Raw genomic sequence first — 17,488 nt, forward strand, 5'->3', positions numbered from 1 at the left:
TCGTTGACTTCGTATGGCTGTTTGTATCCTGTTTTGTTTACTCAAGTACGAAGCCTTTAGAGTGTGATAACTAAATAGTGATTCAGTATTTCAAAGCAAACGCGATCGGTTGCTGTGATGGGCACCGCACTAGTAGTGAAGTTTCACCAAGTGCATATACTCGGGAAGCTGTGTCTTATAACTACGACCCTTAGCAGCACGCCCAAGAAAACCGTCGAATAATCTTCATGTTCCTCTATACGTGAGCTAGCTTGAATCAATGGGGGCATTATAAAAAGGTGGTAAAAAAAATAAGGCTCTTCACCTCCCATCCCACTCGCAGCACCTATATATTTTCATGTTCTAGGGATAAGGAACACATTTTTATTCGCACAGGTACGTCCCGAATAGCCGTGGGAAACGCCCTTCAGGAATGCGAGCACACTTTCCAGGTTACACTCGGTGACTAGGCTGCGAAAAAACGGCTGTCCGTGATAGATTCCCTCTTTCCTTCCTGACCTGCCTCGCGCGATGGAAAAGAGAAGTTCCCGCTTTTCATGGGCACACACAGATAAATTATAAATATAGACGCGCAGAGATCTTAAGCATTGCCTTGTATAGCAGACGAGAAGGTATAAACAAAAACGAAGAAATAGAAGCAGAATCAAGCTGTAGTATACATCAGTCCCGTCAAAAGAGGGACAGAAAAGAGGCTGGGGTGCCTAACGAGGCCTACCACTCACTACGGCTACGGGCACGTTAGGCCTGAGCGAACCGAAGGTGCCGGCTAGGCCCGACGGGTGGTAGGCTTAATGCTAGTCCTCGACGCATACAGGACTTATCTGGCGACTGGGTGGTGTCCGCCAGAGCCTATCGCTGGCCGTAAGCCCGTGCACCCCGTCAGTTCCCCAGTTAGAGGCTCGCCAACTGCAGAGCTGGCGGGTAAAACGCAGCATTTTGGAGGTGTCCGAGATGGGATCACCTAAAGCTTTCATTGGTAGGAGCTGAAGCCTAGAAACGGGGATGATGGAGACTAGGAGCCCCTACAGTTGGGAGTCTTGAAGCAACAGCCAAGCATTCAGAAAGCATTCAGAAAGCATTCATCAAAGGATTGAGGATGTCCCTGTACTTGAAGAAATAGATGACCGGAGTGGAGGAGTGAGGGAACGGGTGACAAGAGGAGGTAGAAAACAATAGTTAGGTGTAAACAACATGAATAACGCTGAACGTTACCAGGAATAACAAAAAAAAATGGTAGGGGCACTTTAAACATCCTGCAAGAGAATTTTATTGTTCTGTGCTTATAATTGCGATATCTTCTCCATTTTTGAACATAAAGCAAACAAACGAAAACTCATTCTACTATGCCTCATCGAACCCGAATAGCAACCGTCGGAACCGTGAGCGCTCCCATAAACAATGCAAGATATTATGTGACGACATCGCAATGTATGATGTCATTACAGCACCGAAGGCCAGTAAAAATTGTGACGTCGTTATGACGTCATCGCATGACATCGTTGCTAGGTCACGGGTGGGTCGATCACGGAGGCACTGCAAAACCATGTGAGTTGCAGTAAACTTCCAGTGCCTCCGATCTCGCTCTCAATGCGAAAACACATTGGAAGCAGAAAGACTGGGGGAGGAGGGGAGGCGTAAAAGAATTGACAGAAAAAAAATTGTCCCGTATCGACGTGCTTAACTGCAAAAGAAGTTGAAAGAGGATACTCTTCTGTCGTGTGTGAGAGAAGTATGTCATCTGGCACTGTTGTAAAAAACGAAAGTTCTTTTTTTAGAACGCAGTGCAACTGGTAGGTGGCAGCACCGCCTGCCGATCGTTCATGCCGTCGCGTTGTCAGCGCCGAGTAATGAACAATGTGGCCTTAAGAATTACACATTTATGCATTTTCTAAATAAAGAGACTGACTACCAAGTACTTACGCATTGATGTTGCGCCTCAAATATGCAAAATATTCGCTTTTTCATTCACAATGTTAACAGGTGTGAACGCAGCTATGAGATTAAGATGGTTGCGCGTTGAGCAAGGGGTTAAATTTTCACAGGGGAGCTAAATCGATATATAAAAAGACAGAAAGACAGACAGACAGACAGACAGACAGGCAGGCAGGCAGGCAGGCAGGCAGGCAGGCAGGCAGGCAGGCAGGCAGGCAGGCAGGCAGGCAGTTGGTGTCTCAAGAAAGACAGTCGTGTTTAGAAAAAAGAACATGGCTTTCGACTTAGCTTGAATGTGGTATGGTCTATTCGCCTACATCACGGCACTATGTAGGCGCATAGACCTGTACCACCTTCATCTTGACCCTTTTCTTAAACTTAATTATGATATTTACCACCTACTGATGCTATAGTATCCCCCTATGTTGCCAGTGAATTTCTTGGATATAAGAAACCCCAACCCTTGTTTTTTTTTCTATGGTAGCATAGGACGTGTCCGTTCTTCTGCGCTGTATAATCCTCACGTGCCCTCCTAACTTCGCTGAGCCCTATTAAATCCCATTTAACACCCTCTAGCTACTCGAATAGCACAGCTAGACTAGGCTCACTAAATGGTGTTCTAGGGTTGAACGTAGCCAAGTTTAGATTCCAATGGCAGCCTGTGCGGACCCTGAGACTTTTAGCACCCTCCACTGCATCGCAAGCCTGACCGCCATCTTGGAAAGTTCTTTCGCAGCCGCTGGGAACTGGGGGCCAAGGGTTAATTGGTACATTGATAACGTTCCTCTCTCTCTGTCATCTTTATGCCCCCTTCCCAGCGTAGAGTTGCAAACCAGGCATGTGCCTGGTTAAACTCCCTGCCTTCTCTTTTGTCGTTCTTGTCCTCCTCCGTGTAGTGGCCAAGTATACTGCACCAGGGTGACTACTGCTGCTCTCGTGAGGGAATGCAATACGGCAAGGTGGTCGCCAGTGAGGTTTCACCCCGTCTCTCTTCTTTTATTCTTTTTTTTTCTTTTTTAATGATTTTTTCATCCCGCGTTTTAAGTAAATATACTAATGGGAATAGTCTGGAATCTGCATTCGAACTGAACTTCGTCATTGTATGCTATGCTGCTGCGCTCGTAAGCATGCTTTCTGTAGCACTTTCTTGGACCCCTATCAGCTCTCAACTTCACGCGACTCGTAGCCGTCTTGGCGTTTCCTTAACTGTTGGAAAGTCCACTTTTTCCTTAAAGATAACCTCACACAGCGCGGTTTCGCACTTGCGAGCTCAGACAGGCTGGTTCTCCTTCTCACGCGTTGTCTCCTAAAGTCTTCCTCTCTCGCTCACTACTGACATTGTTGGCTTCAAAGTGTCCGCAATGCCACTGTTTTGCTGATTTTGAGGGGTCACACATCTATACTTCGATGTTTCCTGTCAACTGACGAGTTGTGCACTCTTCTTTTGGGACCTAATTGGCTACATATATGCGATTGTTACGCTGAGCGCATACGTCGCTAGCGGTCGGAGTGCATGAAAAGTACACGTGAAAGGTTTCTAACTACAAAAGAATAGATTAGGAAATCTGACGTAAATAGATTAAAATAACTAGTAATAAATATCAATGCCTGTTTCAGTCTAACTGACGGGTCACCACCCAAACTCGTTTCCAATACTCGTGTGCACTGTATTGCACATATCTCCTACGCCCCCAAATCATGTCGCATCCTTCGTGCCGCTACCCGGCCTTGCTCGTGTGCGTGTGTGTGCGTGCTAGCACTCTCGTGCGTGTTCTTGAGAGAGAGACAGAGAGAGAGAAAGAGAGAAAGCGAGAAAGAAAGTACACATCAGGGCATAGCCCTGAGTTCCGACGCACCCTTGAAGAGCACCGAGAGTGCGAAGGCCATTTTGGTTCCTCTAACGAGCTGCGAGAATCGCGCCGACACGCTCTGTAGTGCGCGGATGGATGTATCTGCGCCTGGCAGGACCAGCGCGCGAGCTGTCGTCTTCGAGTCTGCACCCCCACCCTCCTTTCACCTTCTTTTCTCATCTCTCTACTAGAGACGCCGACCTCCCACGTGGTTCTTAGCCCGAGGTGGAGAATAATGCGTCCAACGGCTGTGCCCTCCCTGTGACGGTGCGTTCCCTCGTGTAAAGAGCGTGTAAAAAGTCGCGCCGCGGCTGCTTCCAATAGCGTGTTTTTTTTCTTTTATCTATACGCGTCACTTATTCATCACCATCCTCTCCATTATTATATAACGTCATGTCTTGAGCCTAGTGTAGCGCTACAAAATTCGTGACATCTGGTGAAACGCAGCTATTTAAAAGAGTAGTGACACGCAGTTTGCTACTTGTCATGAGCTGCTTTCGCAAATTGAATTCGTATGCACGCCCGCTTCTGAGGCGCAAAGTAATACTCATCGTTTCTTTATTTCGATGATGGCATTTTAACGTGATAGCGCTAAAGGATTCATTTCGCCGAAATCTCGGCGTCAGCGTTGGTGGTTGTGAGCAAAAAAGATAATCTTGTCTATGACGAAAAAAACGAAAAAGATACAATAAATTAAGTAATATAAAATTCTGGGTCCAAGTGATGATCTAACCCGGCTCGTTTGTGTCGCAAACGGGTGTTCTACCACAAAGCCACGCGTCTGCTAGTGGATTCAGTGAAAATAACCACTTCTGCGTCGAAATACCGTAAAAGTATCTTTCATCCTTTACAAACGCACGTGTCCAGTAAACGGGCTTCACAACACAACATAAAAAATTTCAGCAATGATGCGTGGTACAAGCGTGCGTTGCTATCGGGCGTAAGAACATGTGGTTATCATAATGAACTCAAGGTTTAAAGTCAACCGCCTGCTACAAAAGCCACACACGTTACTGCGCCTATCTCCTTCAGGCCGCGTAGCGTGTGCAAAGAGAGTTCGATAAGATTTCATGCACTATGTGTTTTAAGCACGCACTACGGACAGGATGTAGCTATCACACGTTTACGTCGCGTTCAAGGCGAAGCTTATGGCTCTTTCAGTTATTTTAAAATGTTTTTGCGGTACCTGTCGGAATTGGAGGCTCACGTATGAGGACCGTTGTCCGCCTAGCTGAGCCTACTTCGCCCTTTGAATTCTTTCCATCGTCTCAACGCTCACGCCACTCCTTCTTACCCTTTACTTCTTTTCGACACGCCGAAGAAGGCACGCAGGCGCGCACATGATGCCCCTAATGGCTCGGTTCCCACGTGGTCTACACGTACATAGGCGGGGCTGTACATTCCTAGTCTGGCAATTGATGTGAAGTTTTACAGCAAAGCTAGAAATCTCACTCACTCACTCACTCACATATGGCTATGCCCAGGCAAACCGCTTCCGCGGACAGAACAGTGCCTAGAAATGCAATTTTCGGCGTCTCTCTCTCATTTCTTCTTGCTCCTTTGCTGCATTTGCCCCCCTCATCCTCGGTACGCCAGGGGCCTCTTTCATAAGTGTCGTGATACTTGGCGACGGCACTTCACATCAGTCTTTATGCCCATGCGTCTCTGTGACGCATAGATTGTGCTACCGCTCTTTACCAGCAGCTGCCCTTGGAACTCGCTGTGCGACGTACGCGTGTCCTGCACTCGGAGGAAACGGACTTGCTCACTGGATTCCGTGTTGAACGACAGCGCAGCTATGGCCGGCCGGCTGGCCCTCCGCCATCTCCTGGCGTCTTGAAGCTCTCGCTGAGTGGTATCACGTCCTCGGACTCTTGCGGCCGTGTCCCCATCTTTCTTTGTCATATCTTGTCTTCTCTGTCATATCTTCTCTGTCATATCATATCTGTCACTTCTCACTTTATTCTTTTTAATCCCTCCTTGTCCCCTTCCCTCGTGAGCCACTGTTGAGATGTCGCACTCTGATGCAGACAGTTGCGGGGCTCACTTTTATTTTCCTTTCTATCATTTAAGAATCGCTTCCCCTCCCCTCGAAGAAAACGGAGCGGGAGAAGCTCCAACACACGCATTGGCGCAAATGTGCCCGAAAACTACGTGCCGCCGGTGCCACAGAACGTGTAGACACTGACTACGTTATAGATTCCTTCACCAAAGTTGCGGCTCAGAGTTTTTCGTTTTACACCAGCAGTAACTTCAAAGTAAGCATAAACTTCCAACTGACGCTTAAACTATAGAGGATGGCTGGGCAGCAATGAGGAGGAGTGGCACCTGTTTTCCGTCAACCTTTGCCCAGTTAAGTTTATTGTCCACTCTGTCCGGTCACATGTCTTGTCTGTTCGCTGTTCAAGTATGAATGCGATTCAGCTCGCCCGCATTTTATTTCTACGGTTAGGCTGTCGTTTCAGCAGAATCTGCATCTCTTTATATAATACACCAACGCGTCGCTTGAATGCAGGTCTACTATAAATTCCCTTCTCCGGTTTCCTGCACGTCTTTCCGTTCTCCTTTGCCGTCGGGCTTCCATGCGTCTCTGTTTAGAGACGGTCTATTTTCTTGAACTCCAGCTGCGCTCGATTCACATCACGTACACAACGGCGGGTGTTTGTACTGGACATCGCAGCCTCTTCATCTCGGCGTCGTCAGAGCACCTGACGTCAAAGCCTATGACACGTCGTTACCTTTCCGGCAGGGCTGATTACGGTCTTTTCTCTTCGAGTTATAGCGTGTTTGTGCGACACACCGACGCTTAAGTCTGGCAAAAAAAAATCTGAGCAGTGTGAAGGTGAAAACTGCAACGAAAGTCTACGATGCCTTATCGAACGCGAGAACTGACTGTCGACGTCGGCATCAAGTAATTAAAAAAATATAAAACTTGTCACATCAAAACGCCAAAGCTCCTGACATCACTTAGACAGCATCACGACGTAACTATAAGGTCGCATGATGTGATGTCACAAAATGACAATATGACGTCATCACTTAGTGACTGGTAGGTCCAAGGAGTCGGTGGATCCCGGCACTGCAAAACCACGTGAGGTGCACAAAGCTTCTAATGCCTTCGATCTCGGAGGCAGTACGGAACCACGTAAAGGGGCGGGGAGGATGGAGAGGCAGGGGGATGAATATAACCGACCGAGAAAAGGAAGAAGAGGATTACTTTCGCCTTTGCGTCGTCCTAGACGAAACTATAAGAGAGAGTGTGGCATTATCAACACACAAAAAAACAGCGCAGAAACTTATCGAAGAGACGAGACAGAGTACATGCACAGGACGCTATAACTACTCTTAACAATTTGTTCATCTTTCGTCCTTGTCGATTATCAGTCTTCTTTCGCTGTTCGATGAAAACTCTTTACGTCGCTCGGTATGCTTGTAAACACCTCTGCGGCGTATTAATACGAAGCACGGTGTATGAGCCCGCCGTGGCAGATGAGGAGACGAAAAAGAAGCTGGTGTGCCGCGCGAGATACTTCGTCCCTTCGTCGTGTTCGTATTCGTGATTTCCGCGACAGCAAATTGCGCGTTACATCTAAAGCACTTCGCCCTGCACACCCGGTTGCGTAGCCAGGCGGATGTATTTCTGGTTAACCTTCCTGCCTTCTTTCTTTTGTTGCCTCCTTCCTTCCCCCTGCATATCAGCGCTTTAAACTTTGAACACGGCTTTCAGAGACTGCATGCACTTGTAGTGCGGGTATTATGGTAACATGTTCGCTGATATTTCTGCTACTCTTACTAGCATCCATTTTTATCAGGTTCTCGCAGTATAGGTGCCTCTCCATGGGTTCACCGTGTCAGTTGCACAAACATTGGTTGCTGTACCTTGTGTAGCCACCCACCCGCTCCCTCACTCTCACTCACTGACTCACTCACTCACTCACAGTTGCGCATCAGACAATAACAGGTAGTCGAATTTTTCGGAGCCCTCCATCTTGACCATGACCTCACTCATGATCATACTTTGGTTTTGAATGTTAAATGAAAACAATGTTTATTATTATTATTATAATTATTATTATTATTATTATTAAATGTGAAGCATTTCTTAGCAAACTTTGACGACTTTGAATCTATCTATCTATCTATCTATCTATCTATCTATCTATCTATCTATCTATCTATCTATCTATCTATCTATCTATCTATCTATCTATCTATCTATCTATCTATCTATCTATCTAGCTAGCTAGCTAGCTAGCTAGCCAGCCAGCCGCCAACGACTTTTTGCTCTCCTGGCCGTTTCGATAATGGCATCGACACCAAACTTGGTATGACATAACATGACTGTATGAAGAACTCATTTGAATAGTCATAACATGAAAATCTCGACATGAATGTCATGAATGTCATCATTTACGTTTCAAGGTTCTGCAGCTCTTGCGGTGGTTTCGTTCACATGGCATGTTGCAAAACTGGTATGGTATGACATGATTGCATGGCAAACACAAGTGACCGACCCTAACATGAAAATCATGACATGCGTGTCATGTAACAACATGACTACAAGCTACACTCATGAAGCACTCGCGGCCGTTTCGCTAGCGTCACATATACCGAATTTGGTACTATGAGACGTGAATGGATGACGAAGGTATGTGACTGGCGCAAGCATGATAATCAGGAGATGCGTATCATGTAACATGACTACATGCCACGCTCATGATGCGCTGGTGGCCATTTCGCTAGCTTCATCCACACTGAATTTGGTATTACGGGACGTGAATGGATGACGAAGGTGATCCATTCACGTCGGTACTGGTGCAAACATGATAAACATCAGATGCGTGTCATGTAACAAGATGACAACATGCTACGCTCATTATGCGCTCGCGGCCATATCGCTAGCTTCACATGTACCAAACTCTGTATTACGCGATGCGCACGGACGACATAAGTAAATGACACAACCAAACATGATAATCACGACATGCGTGTCATGTAACAACATGACTACATGTCACATCCATGATGCGCTCGCGGCCGTTTCGCTAGCTTCACATGTGCAGAATTTGGTATTACGTGACGCCAATGAATGACGACGGTATGTGACTGGCGCAAACATAATAATCATGAGACACGTATCATGTGAGAACATGACTACTTGCCACAGTCAAGGCTCCAATACGTTTCGACATTACGCGGTGCGCGTTCTCGCCGGTGTTCATTTCGTCGCGTCATGCCTGCGTTGCCGTGCCAGGCACCGGTCCTGCAGCCGCGCGCCGCGCTGCGTTGCTTTGACGCATGCGCGTTTCAGCTCGTCCGGCATCCCTCCATCACGAAAAGAGGGAGATGAAGGGTTGTCTGGATAACGCATCGGCGCGAAATGCAGAATGTCACATTTCGCGCCGGTTGCTTCGGGCCGCGCCGACGGACGCTGGTCGTGCCTGGTGTCAGGCTATAAAGTACTCGCGTTTTGCCAACGTTGCACCGCTGTGCCCAGCGTGCGCGCACGTCAACGCTACATTAGAGTATATTGGGCCCTTAATGATGCCCTCGCAGCCGTTTTGCTAGTTCCACATATACCGAATTAGTTGTTACCTTACGTCAATGGATGACGAAGTATATAACTGGCGCAAACATGGTAATCCTGACACGCGTATTATGTAAGAACATCACAACATACCACGCTCATATTGTGCTCGCGGCTGTTTTGCTAGCTCTACATATACTAAATTTGGTATCACGTGACGTGAATAGATGACGACGGTAAACGACACATCCAAACATGATAATCATGACATGGAAGTCATGTACAGCATTATTTACCTCCACCTCATAATGTTGTGCTGATTTTAAAGTGACATATCAACATTTCTCATTAGTGCTTCGCATATCATTGATTCCCACTGTATGTGGGATCTGCCATTTTTTTATTCACTCAATCAATGAAACAATCACTTGACCAATACACACTTGAAGAGTCACTAACATTCAGTGGCTGGTCTGCCAACCATTAATCTGCACAATGAAGGAGTCGTTCAATCGCTCGCTATATCATTCATTTAGACATAGAGCGGAAAAAATCAATCAGTCAATAAATCGACAACAGAATAACCTACTGGTCACTAACGTAATCGACTGGTTAATCAATCACTCACGCAATAAAACAACCAATCATTCACTTACTCATTCACTCGTATTCATCCTCGTTCTAAAAAAATGGTAGAAAGTGTGACACCTGGAGAGATTAACTAAATGGGATGACTTCTAGCAGCGCAATAACGGCAGTGCCTGTCATCACAAAGCGTCCTTTACTTTTCGTTAACTTCCAGCAGAGGCCCAGCAACCAACCTAGAAAAAAAAACGCACCGTGTCGTCACAAATTGTACGTCGTATACCGCATTCACCTGCAACTTGCACGTCTTCGCCTTTTTTGCTTCCGTCCACAACTTGTACATTTGGTATATATCATCAATGTGCTTCCTTGGGATGTATTCTTCGCGCTACGCTCCTTACGGCAGTGCACAAATAATCTCCCTCAGTGAAACCGGACAGCCTCATTCGCGAATCTTGGACTAGTCTTTCTATATAGCCACATAATACATGCACTCTACCATCTTTCAAAGATATCAGAAACACACACACAAAAAGCACACCTGCGCAAGAAAGCACCCCATGAGGGCTTGCTTCCATGCGTGTGCTTGATATACGCCTTGGTGGGAACGGTGAATCAGGGCTGTGTTGCCACCCTTCGTTTCTTCTTTTTTAGTTTAGCATAGTCTCTACTATACTCCGCCGACTATTTTTTGGGTCTTCTTCTCGATACCGTACTTTCCGTGTGAAAACTGGTGGGTGTTGTCTCAGCAGCGAATGCATGCTCTGTAGCGTATACGATGTGTGTTTGTATATTCACGGGCCATTGGAGTTTTTTCTTTTTAAAACTCGGGAAGCCCCAGCAGTGGAACTTCACGAACCGACGTCGCATGTTGGAGTTACTCTGCGAACTCACGTGGTGTACCATACGTGCATGCGCCTGTTTTTTTTGTTTTGTTTTGTTTCTGTCTAGACGCAAACTTTAGTTTGCGGGCTCGCGCGCCGCTATTACGGAGCTGCAAACATCCTTTCAGTAGCCCTTATCTCTGTTTCTGTAGCTCCACTGCATACTGCTGCTTCCTTTTGTGGACCTGGAAAGTGTCAACTTATTTGTAGTGCATGTTTGTGCACCCGTTGTAAGCGTGGTTCGGCGGGGTTTACGAGTGCTTTTAATATTTTACTCTTCTTCCCACGCGCTCATGCACCGTTGGTTCAACGTACCCGTCATGCTTCAGTGAAGAGAACGAGGCTTGTACTTGTAACCTCGTTTACTACTATGAGTGTGTCTGTCGTTAAGTTGCACAGACTGTGCGTATGACGTCACAAGTGTCGCTTCTACTGCACGCAGCATGTACCCTATGACCCATAATGTATAGGAACTTTGCTCTGCGTGTTTATTTGGCTCGTTGAAGCGTCGCTGGTACATTTGCGTATATATATTACACTGTTTCGGGAAGTACCGGCCTCTTCAGACATATACATGTGCGCTTGCTCATGTTAAACAATGACTGTGTTATACCGCCAGCCGCGTTGTGTTTCCTTATGGTGATATTTTCTGCTGCAAGTGGCTTTTTTTCTATCTTTTGTTCTGAAGCAGCTCTCTGGCCACCACTGAATGAACAAAACGGTGCAGTTTCGTAAACATCTTCCAACGCTTTATTTTGTAGATTGAATAATAATTTGACGATATCTGACGTTTCACAAATATTTTTTTTCAATCTGCCGGGTGAGTGTTTTTTTTTTTTTTGTAATGTGATGAGACTGTGTAGAAACACAATTTTAGCTTATATATTCATTTTTATTTTAGGCAGGGGAGGAGGATGTTGACGGCTCTTGGCTATCAGTGCATAAAATTTGGTGCCGTGAAGCCTTTTTCTCATATTATGTGTCTGCAAGTATGCTTGACCAGGTTGAGGCTCTGAACAAAAAGAAAACTTTCGATGTGCGGTCTTGTGATTGTTGTCATCTGTTTAATCTGGGTATATTAGTCACAACAGAGTGAATCGAGAATTCGCAAGTGTTTTCACTATATCGTTCTACGGCTTAAGCATTTTTGGAGGCCAGCAATTTTAGGCATTTGCTTCGCTTGCCGCTTATGATATTGTATAAAACCGTCTTATCCCACGCGGCTTTTTGGAGTTCTATTTCATTTGTATCCTGCCAACAGCAAATGAAACGAGCCTTTCCTTTCCAGTTGTTTGGATATGACGGCTTTGCACGTTAAGATCCCGTACAGAAAATTGTTTCACATTATGCGGCCTTTTTTTACGTTTTTGTTCTTTTATAGCGCATATCCGGCCCGCCACAAATGAACGGGAGCTGGTGAATTCAAAAGGGGCGGGGAGACGAATGCTGTCAGTGATGTATGACCCTTTGGACGCTCGCATTTATCATAGCATGTCTACCCCCCTTTTCTCTCTCCCTCTCTTAATAGAGGCGGAGCCTTTGTCCGGCTTTTTTCTCAGTCCCCCGATCTCGCGTAGTGCTTCGTGACCAGTCGAGATCCCGTCGCGTTTGTCGAATTCATTTCGTTTCGTATGCAGATACGGTTTGTCTATGCTTTTATACAATAATGCTCGTACACTGGTAACATACCCAGACGTCTGTGTGGGCATGTGTGCGCCTGCATGCGAGAGACGAGTCTAGTTTCCAAATGACCCCTCTTGGATTCCCGGAAGTGCCTGTGTGTATATAATAAACTTTGCTCTGTCTGCCAGATTTTATGCTCCTTTTTTTATTCCCTTACACTCCTGTTTGTACGGTTTCCTTGAAATTTTGATACGGCTACACACTGAAGACAGTTCAAGAAAATTAAGTTACGTAGAATTTAGGACGCTCACAATTGTTTTTGCGCAAATCACTTCGTGCACTGGTGGTGGGGCTAAGCGCCCCAAGAAGTTGTTTGCTATTGACCCATGAAAGACGTTTTGATGCATTGATGCTGTCAGACTGTCATGCTTTTCGGTTAAGCGATGTTATCATGAATAGTAGAGTGGAGACCTCTTTGGACAACATTAGTTTGGGTACCAGGTCATTAATGGCTGCTCCTAAACGAAATGACCGATTATTTAGTGAAGTCATTCATAAGAGACCCAATTTTACCGTGCTTTCCACCATCCACCTACGCAACGGCTGCATGGTCTCGCAGGCGTACCATTATGAAAAAGCTTTGCAGGTACATCACTCACAAACTCCACAAAATATCAGCACTTATTGTACTCCTGGCACTGATCATTTAGCAAAATACGTTGTCGCAATTACGAGGCTGTGCCAAATTTTTACCAACACAGGCTCTGGTCAGGCTCTGTCTCATGTGTGCGCTTTCTGTGTATAACGAGAAACTATGTCTCCTTTCTTTTAGACCTGTAGGTGATTTACTACAGCTCGTAGATCCAAGTTAGACAGTCATTTACGTGATGTTGGAATGAACTTATCTGTGCCCGTGATTCTGTTTTTCGGAGCATCTATCACTTGGTTTGCAAGTGCAAAAACTTGCGTGGCTGTGCCGAATCGTCTGAATAAAAACTAAACCAGCAAAACGATCTATATTATTATCCTTCAGCGTCGACATATGCATAACTTTTTCTGTTTATTTATTTTTATTTTTAAGTTACTGTTTAATCAAAGGTATTATCCATTACTAATGATTGATTTGATTGATATGTGAGGTTTAACATACTAAAACCACCATATCAATATTACAGACGCCGTAGAGGAGGGCTCTGAAAATTTCGACTACCTGAGGTTTTTTTAATGTGCGCCCAAATCTGAACACACGGGCCTACAGCGTTTTCGCCTCCAGCGAAAATGCAGCAGCTGCAGCCGGGATTCGATCCTGCAGCCTGCTGGTCAGCAGCCGAGTACCTTAACCCCTATAGACCCCCGCGGCGGAGCCTATTACTAATGAAAAAGCGTTATAGTTGCACATGCCTCACTTCTTTGTATCTTCAGACAGGCGAGAACGACACACCTTGTCACCGTGCTTACGCGAAGTTGTGTTCTCATATCGTTTCTTAAGGGCGAGGTTTTCAATAGATTACCTAACTAATGTGAAAAGAAAGCGCCTTATGAAAGACCTAATACAGAATGTTTTTCCTGTGCCCCTGTACCGTTCAAGGTATGAAAAATCATATGGTCATGACGTACTAAAGCGAGTGAAAAACATGTGTATACCACCCAATGTGAAAACCTTCTTTTTTAAACTTCATACGGGAACCTTGCCAGTAAAAACGTGGCTTGAAGAGAGAGGGATGTATGTACCATGGGGAAGCAGCTGTCTCCTGTGTAACAAACCTGAGACCATTGAACATGTGTTTATTGATTGTAAGAACGCTATTTTCTTTTGGGACATTTTACAGAGGACTTTAAAAAAAGATTTACCTCTTACTTCATATGGAATTCGTTTTTTGCCTTGTGATAGTTCTGTGCAAAATTTGAATGTTATATTTGTACTTGGTCTTCATTCGGTTTGGCGTAGTATGCTATCGTACAGACACTGTGATGTGAGAGTTCTATCCGTTATTGAGTGTTTCGTGGAAGCTGTTATAAAAGTGCGAGATGTGTATAAGACTACCGACTGTAATGAAGATGTAATATCTTTGTTTGACGCGTTGTCACGCATGAAACACGTTTGATAGTGATTGTCAGATTAGCTTGACCTGTAGTCAAGAAGGCAATAAAAAAAAAGTTATAGTTGCTTCATTTTCGTGAGCATCAAAAGTTCGTTTTAAAATTTTGTTACATGTTCATTTTATAATACTCGATTACTCTAAAATAAATGAATTTATTACTTTAGAATTGCATAGGATTTTATAAGACCATTCAGTTATTGGCTAACCCCCCCCCCCCCGCCTCCCCCCAGTGGACATGAGCCACAAGAGAAGGTCAACAAAAGCAGGAATGACTTGGGGTTGGCCTCAGCTCCAGCCTAGGCCGATACCTAGGCTGGAGCTCTCGGGCTCGGGCGGCTTCCTCGGCTTGCTGGACGGCCCAAAGTTGTCGTTCTAAGAAGGAGCTGAGCAGAGTTTCCTTCCAGCGCGCCCTGCGGTTTAAGACTGCTTCTTCGTGGTTTTTGTCTGCTCTCTCGTATGAACCCGAGCATCCCGTATTATGTGGTCAAGTGCTACCCTGTCATCGCCAACCACGTATAAAAATTTTTTTTGGTGGTAGCAACTTACTCTTTCACAAGCCCAAAATCACCACGTTTTCTTCTTGAAGACGCTAGGGAAGTGAGGAGACGCGCATAAAAAATGCAGTTGGCGACACCGCATGAAAATGTTGGCACTTAGTCATCGTGACGCTATATTATGGCCTGCGCAGTGTTCAATTAGTAACCATTATGTGCATTTTTCTCTGAGGAGTCCAGAAATCATTGCACGGTTCAGAATAGGGTTTGAACCTTGCCAACAGGAGAGAGTAAGATAATGAGAGAGAGGCACAGAGTGCAATCAGAATAATAAAAATAGAGTTGACTACTAGAAGTACTTAAGATTCACTTCAAAATCCTTGACGTTACAACCTAAGGTATGCGCTTGGCTTTAAAAGGCGACATTAAACTTACTTTTCCCCGCTATTTTTAAGCTGTGATTGTGAAACGAACGTTGTTTAAGATTTCAGATTACAAATAATTGATATTAATCAATTGATCGTTTCACTTTAGTGTCTATTTAATATGTGCCCTCCAATCAATGTGCGTTGTATCGACACACTATTCTAAAATCTCAGCAGCACCAGTTTGCGAATCTACACGTGTGCCATCATGTCCGCGATCTCTCACCTTTGTTGGCAGCTCGAGACGCCGTTGGTATTGGAAAAAATTTATTCGTGGTCTCCAACTTTGTTTTCGCGAGGGTTTTTGGCGACAGGATTGGGTCTGTTTGAGCTGCACACGAAGAGACGAGCGAAATGTGTCATTGGCCGGCCACCACACAATGAAAGTAAGAACCAAACACGCACGTCACAGAATACGAACCTGATAATGTCGTCATGACCACTTCTCGGTGTTTCGTAAGGCTAAACGCTATGATGCTAACGGCACTGTTTATGTGCAATAAGCGTCTTTTGGTGACAGAGTTACTATCATTGTAGCTGGTCCGTAGATGGATGGACAGATGGACGGACGCACGCATGGACGAACAGATGCTCGGACGGACGGATGGATGAACAGGGCAGATGATGATATATTGTGGTGTCCTATGCTTGCTTCATGTACACACAAAATTGATTTTTACACAGATGTTAGCGTTTTTCGTTGTTCAGGTGTTCAGCTTTTTTTCAGCCGCCCACAAGGCTCGGCCGCCAGCGCGTTACGGATGCCAATGAATCTCGACCCTAGGGAGCTTCGCCCCTGAAAGAAAAAGCAATTTCACCACACTTTATTATGATTGTAGTACACGCACAAATAAGAAAAAAAACGCGAATGCGAATGCAAAATGGCTGATGACGTCGGTCAGCCTTCGATCAGCCTTTCTTCTCGTGGAAGAAGAGAAACGTTTCTTCAGTGTCGAGTGAAGGATTACGAGACGAGAAGACGGAGAAGAACGAAGAACAGAAAATAAATCGGGTACGGGGAGATGGTTGTGGTCAGATGGGTGTAAACGGTCTGCAGATGTTCTGGATTCGTGACGCAGCACAGTTTGATTTATTCCTATACTCCTCCATCGCTTCGGGAGGACCCCGCTTTATGGCGCAGGTTTATATGGTATATAAGAGAGCATTATACGACGCACGCATCAAAAGAGCGAGATTTATAGTGCGCTTGGACCTTTTGAGTGTGAAGCGAGTCGGAAACGCCCGCAACTATGCATGCACAGAAATAAGAGGTTGAAGATCGTTCAGCGTTATAGGAAGCAGCCTTGGCATTATCTACCTAAATCGGTGCAGTAGGGCTCACTAAAGATATCTAAGAACCTTGTGCTCGTAGCACCGACTGTGTAATTATTCTTAGTCTCTCTAGCTTAACTAGAAGTAACTCGAGCCTTCAATCCCGTCTCCGTAAGCTGTGTAAGCCAATGGAAGACTCGCCACGCTCGCTCATCATGTCGTCCAGGCAGTCACGTTCCGTTAACAAGAATTTTGACATGCCCCGCCGTGGTGGTCTAGTGGCTAAGGTACTCGGCTGCTGACCCGCAGGGCGCGGGTTCAAATCCCGGCTGCGGCGGCTGCATTTCCGATGGAGGTGGAAATGTTGTAGGCCCGTGTGCTCAGATTTGGGTGCACGTTAAAGAACCCCAGGTGGTCTAAATTTCCGGAGCCCTCCACTACGGCGTCTCTCATAATCATATAGTGGTTTTGGGACGTTAAACCCCACATATCAATCAGAATTTTGACATGTCACTAAAACGTGCTCTATAGAACAACAGGTACCTATTCATGTGACGTATTAAGCGAGCGAATATACTAATTACTCGTTTTTCACGTAGTCTTGTAGAATCAGGCTTCCGTTTCAAGCATAACCAAGCATGCTTACCGAGAAGGGACTAATTTGGGCAGTAAGTACACTTTATCATGCTTCTTTGAATATGGCGTCAACGAGCTATGATAAAAGGCTTGAGTAGGAATTACGGCTATTTTCATGTTTCTCACTTGTAGATATCATAGGCATTCGCAATTTATTC

General features: G+C 45.4%; 1 protein-coding gene across 1 annotated transcript in view; it reads right to left on the reverse strand.

Annotated features, from left to right (window-relative positions):
- Nucleotides 1–15,672: 15,672 nt before the first annotated feature.
- The window catches only part of LOC119164960 (uncharacterized), a 98,802-nt gene continuing 96,986 nt past the window's right edge, over nucleotides 15,673–17,488 (reverse strand). Inside the window, exons 2-3 of the transcript XR_012886045.1 lie at nucleotides 15,844–16,218; nucleotides 15,673–15,753 (exon numbers count right to left, since the gene is read on the reverse strand). The gene's annotated coding sequence lies outside the window, so the exon portion shown is untranslated. The remainder of the gene's footprint in view (nucleotides 15,754–15,843; nucleotides 16,219–17,488) is intronic.

Source organism: Rhipicephalus microplus, chromosome 9 (genome assembly GCF_043290135.1).
Source record: "Rhipicephalus microplus isolate Deutch F79 chromosome 9, USDA_Rmic, whole genome shotgun sequence".
NCBI lineage: Eukaryota > Metazoa > Arthropoda > Arachnida > Ixodida > Ixodidae > Rhipicephalus > Rhipicephalus microplus.